The 18,254-nt window shown below is 41.4% G+C and overlaps 1 long non-coding RNA gene across 6 annotated transcripts in view; it reads left to right on the forward strand.

The window, feature by feature from the left end:
• Nucleotides 1-18,254, forward strand: part of LOC149126128 (uncharacterized) — a 119,195-nt gene that overhangs the window by 37,170 nt on the left and 63,771 nt on the right. For 2 of the 6 annotated variants that reach the window (XR_016236432.1, XR_016236438.1), the window contains one exon: nucleotides 2,905-3,063. The exons of the other annotated variants lie outside the window; for them this stretch is intronic. This is a non-coding gene — a long non-coding RNA (uncharacterized LOC149126128). The remainder of the gene's footprint in view (nucleotides 1-2,904; nucleotides 3,064-18,254) is intronic. 6 annotated transcript variants of the gene reach the window in all.

Below are 18,254 nucleotides of genomic sequence, written 5' to 3' on the forward strand. Positions count from 1 at the left end.
AATACCCAGGGTTATCCCACAGTGAGTACAACCCCCACCCACTCCAAAGGATCTTTGTGGTCCTCATTGTGTGCACAGAACCCTCTGCAATGACCCGCCTGAGACATTCAGGGAGCTCTGAGCCTCTGATTCCAAACACAATGAATGACCAGAGACCCGGGTGTACCCTTCATCCAAATGTGTGGTCACAGAATTCCTACAATCCCAGTGCACAAGGCTCCTGTCACAGTCACGGGGTGCAGAGGATCAGAGTACGAGTCCTGTGAGTCTGCCCCATCCACAGAGAGAGAATAGACATTCCCAGAGCCAAATGCCTGTGGGTTTTCTGCCTTGGCAGTTTGAGCCCCTGAGCCTATGATGTGTTGACAGGAGGAGAGCACCTCACAGTCTTTTATGGGTTCCCAGCCCCCGTCAACTCTCTCAGCCAGTCTCCAAGTCAGTGGGAAACATGAATTTTCCCCTTTGGTAAAATCCCCTGGTCAAACGCTGTTGCAGCCTCTACTGGTGTTAAGATGATGCCTTTTCCCCACCAATTGCCAGCTTCTCTCTTGGGGGAGTGGGAGGAAAGAAATGTGTTTTTCCTGCAGTGGAGTAGGTGGATACCCTGCCCCCCACAAGTGCTCCAGGACTGACTCAAAGTCAGTGTGGTCCACAGGTTCTCCCTCAGAAAACATCACCAGTGGCATGGGCTGCTGCCTTCTGCTCTCACCTCACCCTCCGAAGCTGGAGTTCCCTTTAGCTCCCACCTGTGGGACTCGTTTGTGGTTTCCCTGTTGGCTGCTATGAGTCAGCACTTTCCACGCAGCTCCTTGGCATCCCTTTCTTTCTGTAGAATTTCCACTGGAAGCTTCTTTCTAACTCTCCCCTGGGAATACACTCCTTCTGCTATCCTCCCATGGTCAAAATCAGCATGTCTTTTCCCTATACAGCCATCTTGGAATCCCCTCTGATGTCTTAAAATAAATCCCTCTCTATTTGCATGTGTTTATGAAATAGTGGAATTAAGAGATAAGTTTATTTGGGTGCCAAATTTTTTTAAAACTTACACACACTTTTTAAAATTCATTTTAAAAAAACTTTATTAAAGTACAGTAATATACCAAGAACTGCACTTAAGTGTGCAGATTAGTGCTTTTTTGGGTCATGTGATCCTACTCATATCCAACACCCAAATTCAGAGCAAAGCATGACTACTGCCCCAAGAGTCCTCACTAATCACATCTCTCCATTTCTTTTTTTTTTTTAAACCTGTGATACAGAAGTATAGTGTCATTCACATGGTATGATTCAGTGAAGCAATGCTTGTAACTATATACCAGATGATCTGACATCCAAACCATTTTTATCCTCTCTATGTTAACTATCACAAATAAGAGAAAACATGTGGGGTTTATGTTTTTGTGTCTGGCTTATTACACTTAGCATAATGATTTTCAGTTGCATCCATTTTGTTGCAAATGTCTGGATTTCATTCTGTTTTTTTTTTTTTTTCAAGATTTATTTTATTTTATTTGAATGGCAGAGTTACACACAGAGAACAGGAGACACAGAGAGAGATCTGCTGGTTCACTCTCCCAGTGGCTTCTATTACCAGGCTGGGCTAGGCCAAAGCCAAGAGCCAGGAGCCAGGATCAAGGAGCTTTTTCCATGTCTCCTACAAGAGTGTAGGAGCCCAAGGCCTTGGACCATCCACCAGTGCTTTCCCAGACAAATTAGCAGGGAGCTAGATCAGAAGTAGAGCAGTTAGGATTTGAACTGGCACCATATAGGATGCTAACACTGCAGGCCATGGCTTTAACCTACTGAGCTAGGATTTCATTCTTTATGTATTTATTTATTTATTTTTTATATTTTCAATAGTATCAGTATCCATGAACTTTTTGAAGATACCTTATATGTATATATTTATTTATTTTCTAGTGGTTTTGTTTCTCCAAAGAACCTTGACTAATAAAGAAATCAAGGCCCTTAAATGTAAAAGCTTTCTTATTTTAAAAGAGACATTCTGAAAAAGATAATCTTTCCATTTTATGATCATGAGTTGCTGGCAAAATAGCAAATGTTTGCCTGTGTCTCATTCTGTGGCAGCATCATTTTATGTGAGGATGTGAAATTGGACAACAAAGGATCACTCATTGTGTTAAGCAGCAATGCCAGGCCAATTTATTTTGACATGCATGAGTCTACATTGTCAAGAACAACCAAGACAGGCAAAATCTATAGGAAAAATCAATATTCCTGTTGAGAGTTTTCAATAGTATTTAATGATTTTATGCACCTGCTATATAGGTGTGAAGAAGGCTCAATTAAAACCTGTAATGGTGTAAGCAAATCCTGCATATAAAAGAAAAAAGTCTTTATCAAAACCACGTGATAAATATGGATGGAAGGTTTACAAAATTTTTCTATTTATTTGCGAGGCAAACACATGGACAGAGATAGACAGAGATACTCCATCAACTGGTTCACTCCTTAAATTCCCGCAGTAGCAGAACAGGCCAAAACTAGGAATCTGGAACTCAATCTGGGTCTCTCACATGGGTTGCAAGGACTAAACTGAACCATCACCTGCTGCTTCCCCGGGAGCACATTAGCAGGAATCTAAATTAGAAGCAGATTTTGGACTTAAACATAAACATTGTGATATGGGCTGCGAGTGTCCCAAATGGCATCTTTGCTGCCTGGCTAGAAGACTGGATGTTAGTTGAAGTGGCCAGGAAGATGACATGGTAGGACTGTGCCTCAGTTTTTCTCAGTGTAAAATTTCTGTGATAAAGTATCTTTCTCCAAGTTGTGAAGAAGATGGAATGATGTTCTTAGAATTATGCCTGACAAATAAGAAACTCTCTTTATGCATTTAAAAAATTAGGAAATCTAAGTACAGCTTTGGGCACTGTCTTACAGACGTTACTGCTCTGAATTTCATTCCTACGGTTTTCTGTTTCGGTGAGAGTCATTTGCTGAAACAGTGGACTTTGAATGTGAAAATCCTCCATCTGGACTCCTGTGAGCCTGTTCAGCAACAGCTCATAGCTACTTGCAACTGGGATTACTTGGTAACAGGTCAGTGTGTGCTGTGATGTCGGGGAGGGCTGGGGGCACTGTAAACGTGTGGCAGGCAGGCAGGCAGGCGGTCAGGCAGGGAAGAGTGTGAGATATGTGGGGTATTTCAGGCGGCCCAGGCTTTATCGAAGCATGGTAGTTGCTGGGGATTTTAGAGCGATGTATGGAAACTGATCCTTGGAGAGCTGAGCATCATCTTCTCTCAGATTCTGAAAGCCCCTGGTGGGGCTGAATATCATGGGAAGCCTTCCTCTTCACTTCAAATCCAGGCAAATGGCCTGGGACGTGGGTCAGCGGTCTCCAGTCTAGAATTGTTTTACTAGTAAAGATGGTTAGGACCCTGGATGTCGCCTGATCCCACTTCAGCATCCAGTGAATGAGGAGACAGAGGACTGGACTGGGGGAAGAGCTTATCCAAATGAGCCACATAGGGTGCCACACAGCTGAGACTGATATCCGGGTCTTCTGCCTCCACACTCCATGCTTATAAAACACATCTGTGACAGAGAACGAGGGAAGCAGATGGAGAAACAGGGGATCAGGGCAGAGGAGTTCTTGGATGGATCTATCTCCACAGATGAATTATAGTAAAATGTTGTGTCATAAATAACAATGGTGACAGCTGTCATTTTCTAGCACTGACTGTATGATGAGCATATCATGTGCATTTGTCATTTATTATTTGCAACGTCATGAGGTAGCACCATTGTTACTTTTGTTTTGGAGATGAGAAAACTAGCTGATGCAGAGGTTCAGTTAATTGTTCAGGATCATGAAGGTAATAAGTGACAGAGACGAGACTAGGATAAAGACTATTGGCAAATTATATTTCACACAACCTGATGCTATTTTTAAACACTCTTTGAGGGAAGTCCTGTTTACTTCTTCCACTCTAAACTTTGGTTTGTGTATCTGTAAAGTGAGGGGACTTGTTAACAGATAATCTCCAAGATCCCTACACAAGCTGCTATTTTTTTTTAAATTTTAAATAAACATAACTTTTAACAATGAATATTTATTTGCTAGGGGGAAGGAGAGCTCTCCCAACTACTGGTTTGCTCTCCAAATGCTCCTAATGGCCGGGACATGGTCATGGCCAGAACTGGGAGCCCAGAACTCCTTCTAGGTCTCCTACATGAGTGACAGAAACCCAGTTACTTGAATGCCTCCCAGGGTCTGCCTTAGCACTAAGTTGGAGTTAGGAGCCAGTGTTGGGTCTTGAACCCAAATACCCTGATATAATAGACATGGGTATTCTAACAGGTGTCGTAACCCCTAAGCTAAATGCCCACCCTTGTTATTTGTTAATTCATTTTTTCCTACATACTCTGAGCTCAGTTTTTTTCTAACTACTTGAACCCCAGAGTCTGAGAACAGCAAAGCAAAGTTTCCTGTTTCTCATCAAGTATGGGGTTGGACCGTGTGGTGGCTAACGTTGATGAGTGAAATGGTTGCTCTCCTTCACTCTGGGGTGGTCACGTGCCTACAGGACTTCTTTTCCAGGCCTCCTTCTATTCCATTCTTTCTTCTTTGATGGATGTTGATATTCCCTGTTCCTGCTTAAGTGTCTCCATGCTTCTGTGTTTTCTAGATTAAATGAGTTTTTAACAAGGCTTATGGGGTGATTTGTTGTCATTAAAATAACAAATGGATTGAAAACAGCCTTCTGTCTCTTTGGAATCCACTCCCATTAGTGGACCATAATCCAGCTGGTGACAGAGCACAGAGAGCCAGGGGGCTGTCACAGTGTAGGGAAAAATGTGAAATTTCCTGTGGTTTGTCAGTAAGGATGGAAAATCTCGGGAGTGTCAGAAAATGAACTCCAACCTTAGCCGGATCGCCTCATTCTCTAAAACAGATCCCTGCAAATGTGAAGGGAGATTGGAGAGATGAAGGGCCTTGACACAATTCCCTCTATGTTTCTGAATTTATCACTGGCTAAGTGGCAAGAAAAGCAATAGGTGTGGCAGCTTCATCCTTCTAAAGCTCTACACTGTGGAAGTAAACTGAGTAAGCACTTCAAATTTTAGAACTTGTAATAGGGTTTCCAACATCAGAAAAAAGTTGCAAATTAAATCAGAGTTCTCTCCCACCTCCCTGGGCAGACATGCTAAGTTGCTTCTAGGAATTCTGTTTCAAGTGTGTGGTACTCTCTCGACAGGCAGGAGTTGGAATATCAGGTTCCAGAGCGCTAGACTCCTTTGCCTGGAGCAGATCTTTGCCAAAGGAAATGTGGTCATTATCAAAACTAGGGAAAAATTCTGCTTCCTACTCTTGACCCTGCTTAAGAGAAAAACAATTTAGGGAGGGAAGTTCATACTATCCTGAGAAAAATGATGTCTTTCAATGCACTGCCAACGGAGCCTTTTAAAATTAATGACTACAATAAAGATGTTGAGTCCAGGCCAATTTAGGAAATTAACTAATGACTAAAACGGAGAGGACAGGACGTGGTCCACTCCTCAGACTGGCAGGGGTTGAGACAGACACTACTGTACAGTAAGCTGCCTGTGACCCAGGCTAGGTACTCCCACGAAGATAGAAAAGCCTCAGGTTTCAGAAGGCTCAAAACTGACAAGCTGCAAACTGACTTCTAGCCTTCAGGTGTCCAGCGTGACCTGGACAAGCCTCTTGCCTTCAGGGAGTTCCCTTCCTCCCTCTGGCAAATGGGGGATTGGGCTGGCTCATCGTTTAGTTTTAACTTCTTATAGTCTTTGTTTTTAGGTTTGCTTTCAACTATGTTTACTGGCAGAAATAGGAGCCATTGTATTTTACTTGCTGCATAAGTTTGCAGACAATGGAATCTTTTCAAGCATTCAAGTTCTTGGTTATTTCCCTCAGTTCTTAACTCCAGAGTTTTTGTGAAAGATAGTTTTCTTTTATTTTACATATTTTAAAAAGATGCATTTATTTGTTTGAAAGGCAGAACAACAGAAAGAGGGAGAGAAGCAGAGAAAGAGATCTTCTGTTCTCTCTTGTTCACTCCCCAAATGCCAATAATGGCCAAAGTTGGGGCAGGCCAAAGCCAAAATTGATGATTTCCTTTCTAATGTTGCAGATTGATTCTGCTACTTAGAATCAAATTAAAATTTACTACATCTTTATACCTTTTTAGCCAACCACTTTTATACTTTTCACACCAAAGTAGTTTTGGTGTGCTTTTGTAAATAGAGAAACTTTTTTTGCTATCTTCTTTCTCTCTCTCTCTCTTTTTTAAAGATTCATTTTTATCTATTTGAGAGACAGAGTTACAGAGAGAGGTAGAGAAGAGAGAGAGGTCTTCCAACCAATGGTTCACTCTCCATATGGCCGCAACGGCTGGAGCTGTGCTGATCCGAAGCCAGGAACCAGGAGCTTCTTCAGTGCAAATATAATTCTTTTCATACAGTAGCCATTCAAAAAATGTAGAATAAATTATTGATTGTTTAAAAATACAGCCTTTAATTTTCTACTAAATTATATTACTTTTAAGTTTGATTTTTAAAAGTTTTAATTTTTAGGAGAGATGGAAATATTAAGAATAGTATCCATATCTTACATGGTGTTTATATATTTATTTTTAAATTTTAGATTAATATGTCTTACACATTTTTGAAGCATACAGTACAACTTTTCAACAAATATTTATAGCTTAAACCAACCATAGCAGATAACCAGCCTTTCCATCTCCTTATCTTTTTGTTTGGAACCTACTGTCTGCTCTCTTCAAGTTCTCTATACAGGGTGTTGTAAATCATCAGGAACTGTAGTCACCCCACTGTGAAAGTTAAAAATTTATAACAAAACACACACACATACACACATACAATGCTTATATGTTTCACAGCATTTAGTGCAGGATTTGTCATCTGATGGTAATGAATTAAAAACTTGTTGTGTTGCTCTAACTTGACCACTTGAACCACTATGTTTGTAAGCATGGAATAATCAATGCCATTTTTTCACTTTTTTTTTTTTGACAGGCAGAGTGGACAGTGAGAGAGAGAGACAGAGAGAAAGGTCTTCCTTTGCCGTTGGTTCACCCTCCAATGGCCGCCACGGCCACCGAGCTGCGGCCGGCGCACCGCGCTGATCCCATGGCAGGAGCCAGGTGCTTCTCCTGGTCTCCCATGGGGTGCAGGGCCCAAGCACTTGGGCCATCCTCCACTGCCTTCCCGGGCCACAGCAGAGAGCTGGCCTGGAAGAGGGGCAACTGGGACAGAATCCGGCGCCCCGACCGGGACTAGAACCTGGTGTGCCGGCGCTGCAAGGTGGAGGATTAGCCTAATGAGCTGCGGCGCCGGCCGAATCAATGCCATTTTGACAATTGGAATATGACATGACATCTTTGATTAGTATTTCATCCTCCAAGAGTCACTTTGAAGCAGTGATTCCAAGGTTCCATTTGACTAAATATTTGATAATTGTTTTGTGAACTTACTGAAACAAGTGTATTCATTCTAATTTTCCTTCTTCAAATCTGTTAGATGTGATCCATGTGAGCGAAACTGTACACTGCATAGGCTTCCAAATCTAGCTTTGTGTAAGCCACTCTTAAGACATTCCATCAGGAGGCTTTATTTGTAGGTCAGAAATTAAGGTTTCTAGAGAACTCAATAATTTGAAACAATGACAAGGCATCTGATCTGTTACTTGCAGATATTCCGATCATGGTAGGACTGTAGGCATAGAGATTTCTCCACCATCCTGTCAGCACCACTGTTATTTCCTAAGACTGTACTACTTGAACTAGAGGAAATTTTGAAAGCCAGTTTTCTTAAATCTTGTGTCTCTGGATGTGATCTTTGGCTCTAGAATACCAGGTCATGTATTTCAGTTTGAGTTTTCTAGTTCCTGAGGGAATTTTGGCTTGTTTTATTTATAGCAACCTACTGTCATTAATTTCAGTAAGTTAATTACAGTTACTATAATCTTGATATTGTAATAATTATAATCTAATATTACCTAATAATTAGCTAACATTTGTTATAATAATTTGAGAAACAAAAATTACACATAATGAATTCATAAAAATTGTTGTGAATTTGTATTATTTCATGACCTTGGACACTTGGGGAAGATGAGCCGATTAGAGCGAATCAGCTACGTAACTGTGATTACCGAATCACAGAGAACTTCCTTTTACGAGGCAGGTTCCAGAAGAAACAATGTGTTGTCTGAGATTAAGCCAGTTCTTCATTTCTTTGTTTCTCCAAAATAAAAGCACAGTTGAGAACTCATACAATGTACTGGCCTTTTTAAAAGTTCTTGAGAGTATATTTGCTTTCCTTCTATATGAGAAAACGTAGCAGCTTTCCTAAGCCATTCTTTTTTTAAATATTTATTTGTTTATTTGAGAGGTAGAGTTATGGACAGAAAGAGGGTGAGACAGAGAGAAAGGGGCCAGGAGCTTCTTCTGGGTTTCCCATATGGGTGCAGGGGCCAAGCTCTTGGGCCATCTTCTCCTGCTTTTCCAGGCCATTAGCAGGGAGCTGGATCAGAAGTGGAGCAGCCTGTACTCAAAGTGGTACCCATATGGAATGACTACGCTGCAGGTGGATGATTAAACTACTATGCCACAGGACCAACCTCCTAAGCCATTCTTCTTATGAAGAGTTTCAGATGCAGAGATCTTAGTTTTCATCTCAAAGGACAATAAATTGGTGCCCCTCTAATGTGCTTCAAAGACTCTTTTTTTGTTTTGTTTTGTTTTTTGTTTTTGACAGGCAGAGTGGACAGTGAGAGAGAGAGACAGTGAGAAAGGTCTTCCTTTGCCGTTGGTTCACCCTCCAATGGCCGCCGCGGCCGGCGCACCGCGCTGATCCGATGGCAGGAGCCAGGAGCCAGGTGCTTTTCCTGGTCTCCCATGGGGTGCAGGGCCCAAGCACTTGGGCCATCCTCCACTGCACTCCCTGGCCACAGCAGAGAGCTGGCCTGGAAGAGGGGCAACTGGGACAGAATCCGGCACCCCGACCGGGACTAGAACCCAGTGTGCCGGCGCTGCTAGGCGGAGGATTAGCCTAGTGAGCCGCGGCGCCGGCCCTCCTTTTTTCTTCCATGGTCTCTTCCCCTGTTTACGTAGCATCTCCTCAAATTCCCTCTTGTAATCTATTAGTGGCAATATAAGACATCTGTCGGCAACCCAAGGCATTGAGGCTAAATGCTCATCTGGCAAGAAGGTTTATGGATGACTGACAATTGAATTTCTAAGACTATGTTAATATTCTGATCACTGGGCACTGCTTATTGTGGGACCTTCAGTGGTCCCTTTTTCTTCTGGATTTTTGGAGGACTTGACCCACCCTTGTCCACCCCACAAGTGTCCCACCTTGTCCAAGGATAAGCAGTGTCACGTCTCCCAACAATGAACTTCTCTTCTCTCCATTTTGCAAGACATATCAGGTGTTCTGAGCAAGACTGCTTCACCACAAGGGATAGGAAAACTGGAGACACAGAGCAGCCTCACTAGGAGTTCTTGGTTTCTGATCACATAAAAGCAGTAAAAGTAGAACTATGGATAATAGCTGTTTTCCCCATGTAGTGATGGTTAAGTTCATTGGCCTGTTGAATTTCTTGAAGAACATGAGCAGGCCTGGAACTTCATGTTTGTAATTGTAAGCAATCATATGACAGTGTGTGTGCATGTTTGTGTGTGATACAGCAAGAGAGAGAGAGAGAGGGAGAGGAAGAGGGAGAGGGAGAGAGAGAGAGAGAGAGGGAGAGAAAGAAGGGTGAGGATATGGGCTATCCTTTGCACATAGCTCAAGCTGAATCCTTGTGTATCTGATGATAAGAGCAATGTTTGAATAGAGTTTTATAATTGCTAAGTATTTTAAGTTAGATTATAACAGTTTTTTCTTTTCTTTCTTTTTTCATTTTATTTATTTATTTGAGATGTAGAGTTACAGATAGAGGGAGAGACAGAGAGAGAGGTCTTCCATCTGCTGGTTCATTCCTGAAATGGCCTCAATGGCCAGAGCTGTGGCAGTCTGAAGCCAGGAGCCTGGAGCTTCTTCGGGGTCTCCCACGTGGGCATGGGGGCCAAGCACTTGGACCATCTACTACCACTTTCCCAGGCCATAAGTAGAGAGCTAGATGGGAAGAGGAGCACCTGAGATGTGAAGCAGCATGTATATGGGATACTGGCGCTTAGGTGGGGCTTAGCCTACTATGCCACAGTGCCGGCCCCAACATTTATTTGTAATACCAGCTGTGTATTGAGGATAATGTCCTCACTGCTTCAGGTGGTTTAGGAGGCCTTTCTAGTGTAATCTCTAATTATTTCATCAATACTTCTTCCATCTCTCCCTTTGTGGATCTCTATCCTACAGTCAGACAAAACTCCTTATTTGCTAAATGATGAAATGTTTGTTCCTTTTGTGTCTCAGGATATATGTTTCCTCTGCCAGAACCATAACTCCTTTCTTTTTTAAAAAAAGATTTATTGATTGCTTTCTTTGAAAGGCAGGTGGCAGAAAGAGAGAGGGTTAGGTGGGGGGACAGAGAGAGAAGAAGAGAGAGAGATATCAATCTTCCATCCACGGCTTTACTCTCATGGCTAGGGCTGGGCCTGGCTGAAGCTAGGATGCTGAAACTCCAACCGGGCCTCTTACATGGATGACAGGGGCCCAAGTACTTGGGCCATCATTTGCTGCTCTCCGAAGTGCAGGTGAAGCAGCTGGGACTCCAACGGGCTTCTGGGATGCTGGTGTTGCACGTAGTGGCTTTAAGTCCCTGCATTACAACATCGGCCCTCTTGGTTAACTCCTTTGAAGAAGCTGTCCCGTACTCAACCACTTACCGATAGTCCCTCCGGTATGGATCCTTGGCATCCAGGATGTCACTTAGTATAGTGCCTTCATTCTGTATCACAGGTGTCTTGTCTAGTGTCCTTATTGGACTGAAAAATGCCGTGACTTCAGGAATCATATCTTTTTGTTTTGTTTTGTTTTGAGAATCAAACGTATTCTTCTAATTGGATTTAACCTTTTGGGTATAAAAAGAATCTTGGCATTGTATTTTCAAGCAAGATATAGATGAACTTCATTTTTCTGTTAATACATTTTTGGAAAATATACTTTTTAATACAAAATGAGATGATGTTAAATACATGTTAAGCTCACATTATCATTTAATTTTTTTATTTTTTAGCAGTAAGCATGCTAGGCAAATACAATGAGAAGTAATGCAGAGAGGATACCTGATACACCAGATAGGCATCTCATCAAAGGACTGAGAGCCCAGTGTGCATTCAGATTGAAGTTTTTATGGATATCGGTGTGGATCCTCTTTTTCTCCTCCCTTCCTCCTCTCTGAGATTTAGCTGGGTGGACTTCCTGGGCTTGGAATTCCTGAAATTCCCTCCAGAACTTTAAGCCTCCTGGAGTCAAGATTACCTTAAGCTGTCCCCCCATATCCACCCCCCAGTTGGGACCCACCTAACAATGTCATCAAATAAAAGCAATACTTTAGATAGATCAAATAAAAGCAATACTTTAGATACATGATTACTGATCAGACTTGCTTCTACATTTCTTTGCTCATTTAACCACACAAAAGAAATCATATCTTAGCTATCTCTATATCGCTATTATCTGGCATGCACCTATCAGAAAGAACTATATTTTGAATTAATTTGCTGGGTAGCTGTCATTATTGTCATCTTACAGGTTAGTGAATGTAAACTCACAAAGGGTGAGAAGTCCTAGCAGTGAAGGCATGCCTAGAAAGCAAGTAACACGTCTAGAACATAAATGAAAATGATAGCAGTACTGTAACTACTGATGATGAGGATGATGGTAACTATTTTTTTTAATGAAAAAAATATACTAGGGACCACATACATTAACTTTGAAATCCCTAGGTCAGCTATTTTTTTTTTTAAGATTTATTTATTTATTTGAAAGTCAGAGTTACACAGAGATAGAAGAAGAGGCAGAGAGAGAGAGAGGTCTTCCAACCGCTGGTTCACTCCCCAATTGGCCTCAATGGCCGAAACTGCATGGATCCAAAGCCAGGAGCCAGGAGCTTCTTCCAGGTCTCTCTTGTGGGTGCAGGGGCCCAAGTCCTTGGGCCATCTTCTCCTGCTTTCCCAGGCCATAGCAGAGAGCTGAAGTGGAAGTCGAGCAGCCGGGTCTTGAACTGGCGCCCATATGGGATACCTGCCCTGCAGGTGGCAACTTAACCCGCTATGCCACTGTGCTGGCCCCCCTAAGTCAACTCTTTAAGGTACGTACTGTTACTGTTTTTATATCAATGAAGAATTTAAGTGTCAGAGAACTCCATTAACAGATCTAAGTGTTATGCAGTTAGGTGAAAGATTCTAGTACTTGTCTTCCATCTACTTCCTTTCTGTTTATTAGGATTTTGATTAAATATTCATATATGAAATCTTAAAAAAAAAAGTTGATCACATAGAAGTTAGGAGCACAATTGTAGTCACCAATTGTGGTTGTTTACTGGCATCCCATATGGGCCCTGGTTGGAGTCCTGGCTGTTCCATTTTCCATCTGGCTCCATGGTAATGTGCCTGGAAAAGCAGCAGAGGATGACCAAAGTCCTTGGACCCTGCAATCATGTGGGAAACCCAGAAGAAGCTCCTGGCTTTGGTCCAGCCCACCCTGGGTCATTGAAGCCATTTAGGGAGTGAACCAATGGATGGAAGACTCTCTCTCCCTCTCTTTCTCTGAGACTCTGCCTTTCAAATAAAAAAAAAAAAACTCCAAAAAACAAAAAATCTATAAAAAGAACTTTGAATGTCACAGTAGACACATGATAAATATTTTAAGAGATATATGTTTACCCCAATTGAACATTGTACAATGCATACAAATATCAAAATATCACATGATACTCTATAAATCTGTATGATACTTAAGTGTCAGTTAAAAATTTTAAAAAATTATTGAAAAATGGAAAATAACATGCTGTCTTCTGCTGTGCTACATCCAGCAGCAGTCAATAATTAAAAGAAGATAGCAAATCAATTGGTTGGTCTCCTGCAAGTTGTAAACATTGGTTTGTTTGACTAAGTGGATTTCAGTGAATTAACAAGTCCAAATTAATCTTACTCAGATTACCACTGATTGTGTATGCTCTAATTATATCATTCTAATCTACCTTTCAGACTCCATGTAACTTGGATAAATTTAAATTTTAAGGCACAGATGATAAAGACCCTAGAATACGGGGGGGAAGTCACACATTTCCTACTAACACCAAGGAGCATACTTACGTGTTTCTCCTTCACATTCCCTGTTACATATTACAGTCAGGTGCAAAATGCTGACCTGGGCAGCCTGGCCATTGATCTACTTGTGACAGATTTATATTCTGGTGATTTATATGCCAAATTAGCTGTAATTGACAGGCTTACCCCCTCCTTTGTGCTCCCAGCACTTAGTACCCACTGGTGTATCAGAGTCTCATCAAACAGAATTCTGATAAATTGACAATGTGCAGCCTCTGCCTTTTTCCCATTAGATTAGGAGCTCCTTACAGATAGGGAGCTGTCTAATTCATCAACACATCCAGAGCTTGAGGCACTTCTTTGAGCTCAGTATATGTGTGTCGAATAACTGAACTGAGATGGCATTGGTGGGGCATGTTATCCTGAAACCCTGTGCAGTTTCCCTTTCCACTTTAGTTATGTAGGGTAGTCAGTGTCTGCATGTATCCTTCCTCCAGCCTAAAACACCATACCTCTTAGAGATGGCAGTATTTCCTTTATGTAATCTTGGATGATGTCCCAAGATAAAAAAAAAAAAATACTGCGGAAACATCAATGTCTTGCTTTAAATGATGGAGTGGTATTTCTTGGAAGTGTCCTAACTGCCATTTAAAATCATCCAGTTAGCATGACAGTTTCTTATTGTTTGTATTACCAGGAGCCTTCTTTATGTACAAACTCTTGGGTTTTTTAAAAAGCATCTTGGTTGAGGTATAACTGACGTGCAAACCACACATATTTAAAGTGTACAGTTTGATAAGTTTTGACATATGTATAAACCCATAAAACTATATCACTGCAATCAAGGTGGTGAACAAATCTGTCACGATGGAAAGTTTCCTTGTTCCCTTTATATTCACTTTCTCTTGGCTGTTCCCCCCAATCCCTGCCACCCAGCGCTTCCTGTTGCTGTAAATTGTTTTACATTTTCTTGAGTTTTTTTTTCATAAATCAAATCACAAAAGATGCATTAGTCTTTTTTTTAAAAAATATTTATTTATTTGAGAGGTAGAGTTATAGACAGTGAGAGGGAGCGACAGAGAGAAAGGTCTTCCTTCTGTAGGCTCACTCCTCAAATGGGTGCAACAGCTGGAGCTGCACTGATCCGAAGCCAGGAGCCGGGTGCTTCTTCCTGGTCTTCCATGTGGGTGTAGGGGCCCAAGCACTTGGGCCATCTTCTACTGCTTTCCTAGGCCACAGCAGAGAGCTGGATTGGAAGAGGAGCAGCTGGGACTGGAACTGGCACCCATATAGGATGCCGGTACCGCAGGTGGAGGATTAACCTACTGTGCCGAGGCGCTGGCCCTGATGCATTAGTCGTCGTTGTTGTCTTCTTCTTCTTTTTTTTTTTTTTTTTTTTTGACAGGCAGAGTGGACAGTGAGAGAGAGAGACAGAGAGAAAGGTTTTCCTTTGATGTTGGTTCACCCTCGAATGGCCGCTGCGGCCGATGCACTGCGGCCGGCACACCATGCTGATCCGATGGCAGGAACCAGATACTTACCCTGGTCTCCCATGGGGTGCAGGGCCCAAGTACTTGGGCCATCCTCCAGTGCACTTCCCTGGCCACAGCAGACAGCTGGCCTGGAAGAGGGGCAACCGGGACAGAATCCGGCGCCCCGACTGGGACTAGAACCCGGTGTGCCGGCGCTGCAAGGTGGAGGATTAGCCTAGTGAGCTGCGGCGCTGGCCAGATGCATTAGTCTTTGTTTGTTTTCTATTACTCAGTATAATTTATCTTGACATTCACCTATATCATTATATAGATCAATAACTAATTTGCTTTTATTGTTAAATAGTAATGTGTTGTATAGATACATCACAATTTATTTATCCATACACTTGTTCATGGGCATTTGGTTGTTTCTGATTTTTGGCTATAATGAATAATGTGGCTGAGCATATGGGTGTTTGTTTTTATTTCTTCCAAGTAAATGCCTGTGAATGTGGTGGCTAGACGTTTGTTATAGGTGGAATAGTATTTCCCCAATTGATACATTGGAGTTGTAATGTGTGGTTCCTCTTTTTTGGAATTAGAGTCTTTACAGACATCACAAAGATAAAATTCAATGTGGTGGGTATCATAGGGGAAAACTGGCATGCAAACATGCACACTGGAATGATGTGTGGTGATAAAGGCAGAGAGATTGGGGTGATGCTTCTGCAAGCCAAAGAACACCAAAGAATGCCAGAAAACCACAGGCATGCAGGGGTGGGGCCTGAAACAGAGTCTTTCTGGAGCTGTCAGCCTGAATCAACAACTGAGCCCTCAGCCCTCAGCAAGAACTTTGATTCAGTGAGATGATAAACTGTTATTGAAGCTACCCCATTCAAGGGACTTTTGTATAGCAGCCCTAGAAAATTAATACATTAGAAGAGTATCTCTTGCTTCAAGAAATCACTCAACTCACCCCCAATGTTATTATGCCAATTTCCATTCCCAGCAGAAGTATATAGGAGTTTTATTTTCTCCACAAACTCATCAACACTTGATAGGGTTAGTGTTGGTTAAGTTTAGCCATTCTAGTAGTATTTCATTGTGGCTTTAATTTCCATTTCTGTAATAGTTAGTGATGTTGAACATCTTTTCATATGTTTATTTCCCATCTACCTAACTTCTTTGATGAAGTATCTATTCAAATAATTTACCTACTTTTAATTGGGTTGTTTGCTTTTTATTATTACCTTTGAGATTTCTTTTTATTTTCTGCATTAATTCTTTTATCAGAGAAGTGATTTGAAAAGGTTTCTTACCTTCTTTTTCTTACCTTTTTGTGTTTGTAGCAATGTATTTTGAAGAGCAGAGTTTTAAATTTTGATGCCATTCAGTTCATCACTTTGTTCTTTTATGGATCATACTTTCAATGTCATAACTAAAAGACATTTGCCTAACTCAAGATTGCAAATATTTTCACCTATGTTTTCTTTTGGAAGTTTTCTGGAGTGTAGAATTGTTATTTTTTATTTAGGTGTAGAATTCATTTTTAGTTAATTTTTATATGTAGTATGACTATGAACCTGGGTTCTTTTCCTTTTCTTTGCCTGTGATATCCTATTGTAAGATGCCATTTGTTGTAGACTTGTTTCCATTGAATTATCTTGTATCATCATCAAAAATCAAGTGATCATTAATGTTTACGTCTACTTTTTGATGTACTATTTGTATTCCATCAGCCTGTACATTTCTATGCCATTATATCACTTTATTTATTAGTATAGCTCAGTGTCTCTGAACAGGGTGAGATTTTGTTACCCAAGGAGCACATGGCCATGTCTGGAAACATTTTTGGTTATGACAACTAAAGAAAGGTCATTATTTATATCTAACAGGTAGAGATCAGTAGAGCTAACTATCCTATAATCCACTGGACAACCCCCCTACAACAAAGAATTATTCAGTACAAAATGTCATGTTGTGAGGTTGAGAAATCATATAGCTTTATCTGTTTCGAAATCAGGTAATATACCTCTTTAAACTTTGTTTTTGTTTTTCAATTTTGTTCTGGTATTCTAGGTCCTTTGCATCTCCATGTGCACTTTAGAGTATGTCTTCCAATTTCTCCAAAAAATATGGTGAATTTTTTTAGAATTGTGTTTTATGTATTAATTTTGGAAGAGTTAATATCTTTATAATTGAGTTCTCACCTATGAACAGTATGTGTGTGTGTGTGTGTGTGTGTATATATATCCATTTATTTAGGTCTTCCTAATTTCTCTTAGCAAGGTTTTGTTGTTTTTCAGTGTATAGATTTGTATCTTTTATCAAATTTATCACCAAGTAGGTTGAAAATATTTATTTTTTGAATGGAAGAGCAAGCAAACGCATGAATGATTGAAACACACACACATCCAAACATGCAGGGAGAGAGAGAGATATCTTCTGTCCACTTGCTCACTCCCCAGATGACTGCAACTGCTGCAATAGCTTGAGCTGGGCCAGACTGAAACCAGGAGACAGGAGCTCCATCATGTTCTCCCACTTTGGTGGTAGGGGCCCAACTGTTTGGGCTATCTTCTGCTCTTATCCAGGTGCATTAGAAGGAAGCTGGATCAGAAGCAGAGCATCTGGGGCACAAACTGGCACTTTGATATGGGATGCTGGTTTGGCAAGCGGTGGCTGATCCAATGCACAACAATGCTGCCTCCCCCCAGTAGTTTTTAACAGTTTATTTCCTGCTACTTTAAATTATATTGTTTTTGAGTGAGTGAGATTTTAAAGAAGAGACATCCATTATTTCCTATGAGCTTACAGGATTAGTCAGGCTACAGCTTGGTCTATTTTGTGATGGAACTATATTGGGATTTGTGGAATTCCAAGTGTTAAGTACTCAGGTTCTTTAGATTAGGGAAGAGCTGGTCCCTTAATGAATTAAGGAGCTGTAGGTCAGGGCCTCCAGATCAGGGCCTGCTGGCATTCAAATCCACTCTCACATAAGATTCAGAATGTTCTCCCAGGGATCAGCTTCATTTACCCATGATCCCCTGCTGAAGGATATTGTCCTGTGCCTTTGCAGGGACGTACTCAGGCTTTGTGGATAGTGAAAAAAAGGTTTTTTCCATGAGCCCCTTTAAAAGATCCCTGGGAAAGACTCTGCCCTACGAGGGTCACAAATCTAACCATGGGCCAACTATATGTGGCCAGTCCTGGCTTGATGAAGATTAAATTCCTTCCCTGTAATCAGAGTCGTAGGGCTTCTTGCTAGAACAAAGTGAGGAGAGGAATTGTTCTAGGAAGACAGCAGCCATCACAACCAGCAAGACAAACTCCCCAGATCTGAGTATGCTCCAGAACTCAGAAGAGAAGCCCTCTCATGTGTCATGCCTCCCTTCAAAGCGGTGCCATTCTCATTCAGTAACAGACATATACCTTGACATTCTCAGTGCTTCTGCTTGTATCATCTCTGCTTTTGTGAGCTGATGGCTGATTGAGAAAAAACTTGAATTCAGTCTCTTCCCCTTCCCTCATCCAAAGAATGCATATTTTGT

The sequence above is a fragment of the Oryctolagus cuniculus genome, chromosome 6 (assembly GCF_051225735.1).
Source record: "Oryctolagus cuniculus isolate XC-2025 breed Fujian yellow rabbit chromosome 6, ASM5122573v1, whole genome shotgun sequence".
Taxonomy (NCBI): Eukaryota; Metazoa; Chordata; class Mammalia; order Lagomorpha; family Leporidae; genus Oryctolagus; species Oryctolagus cuniculus.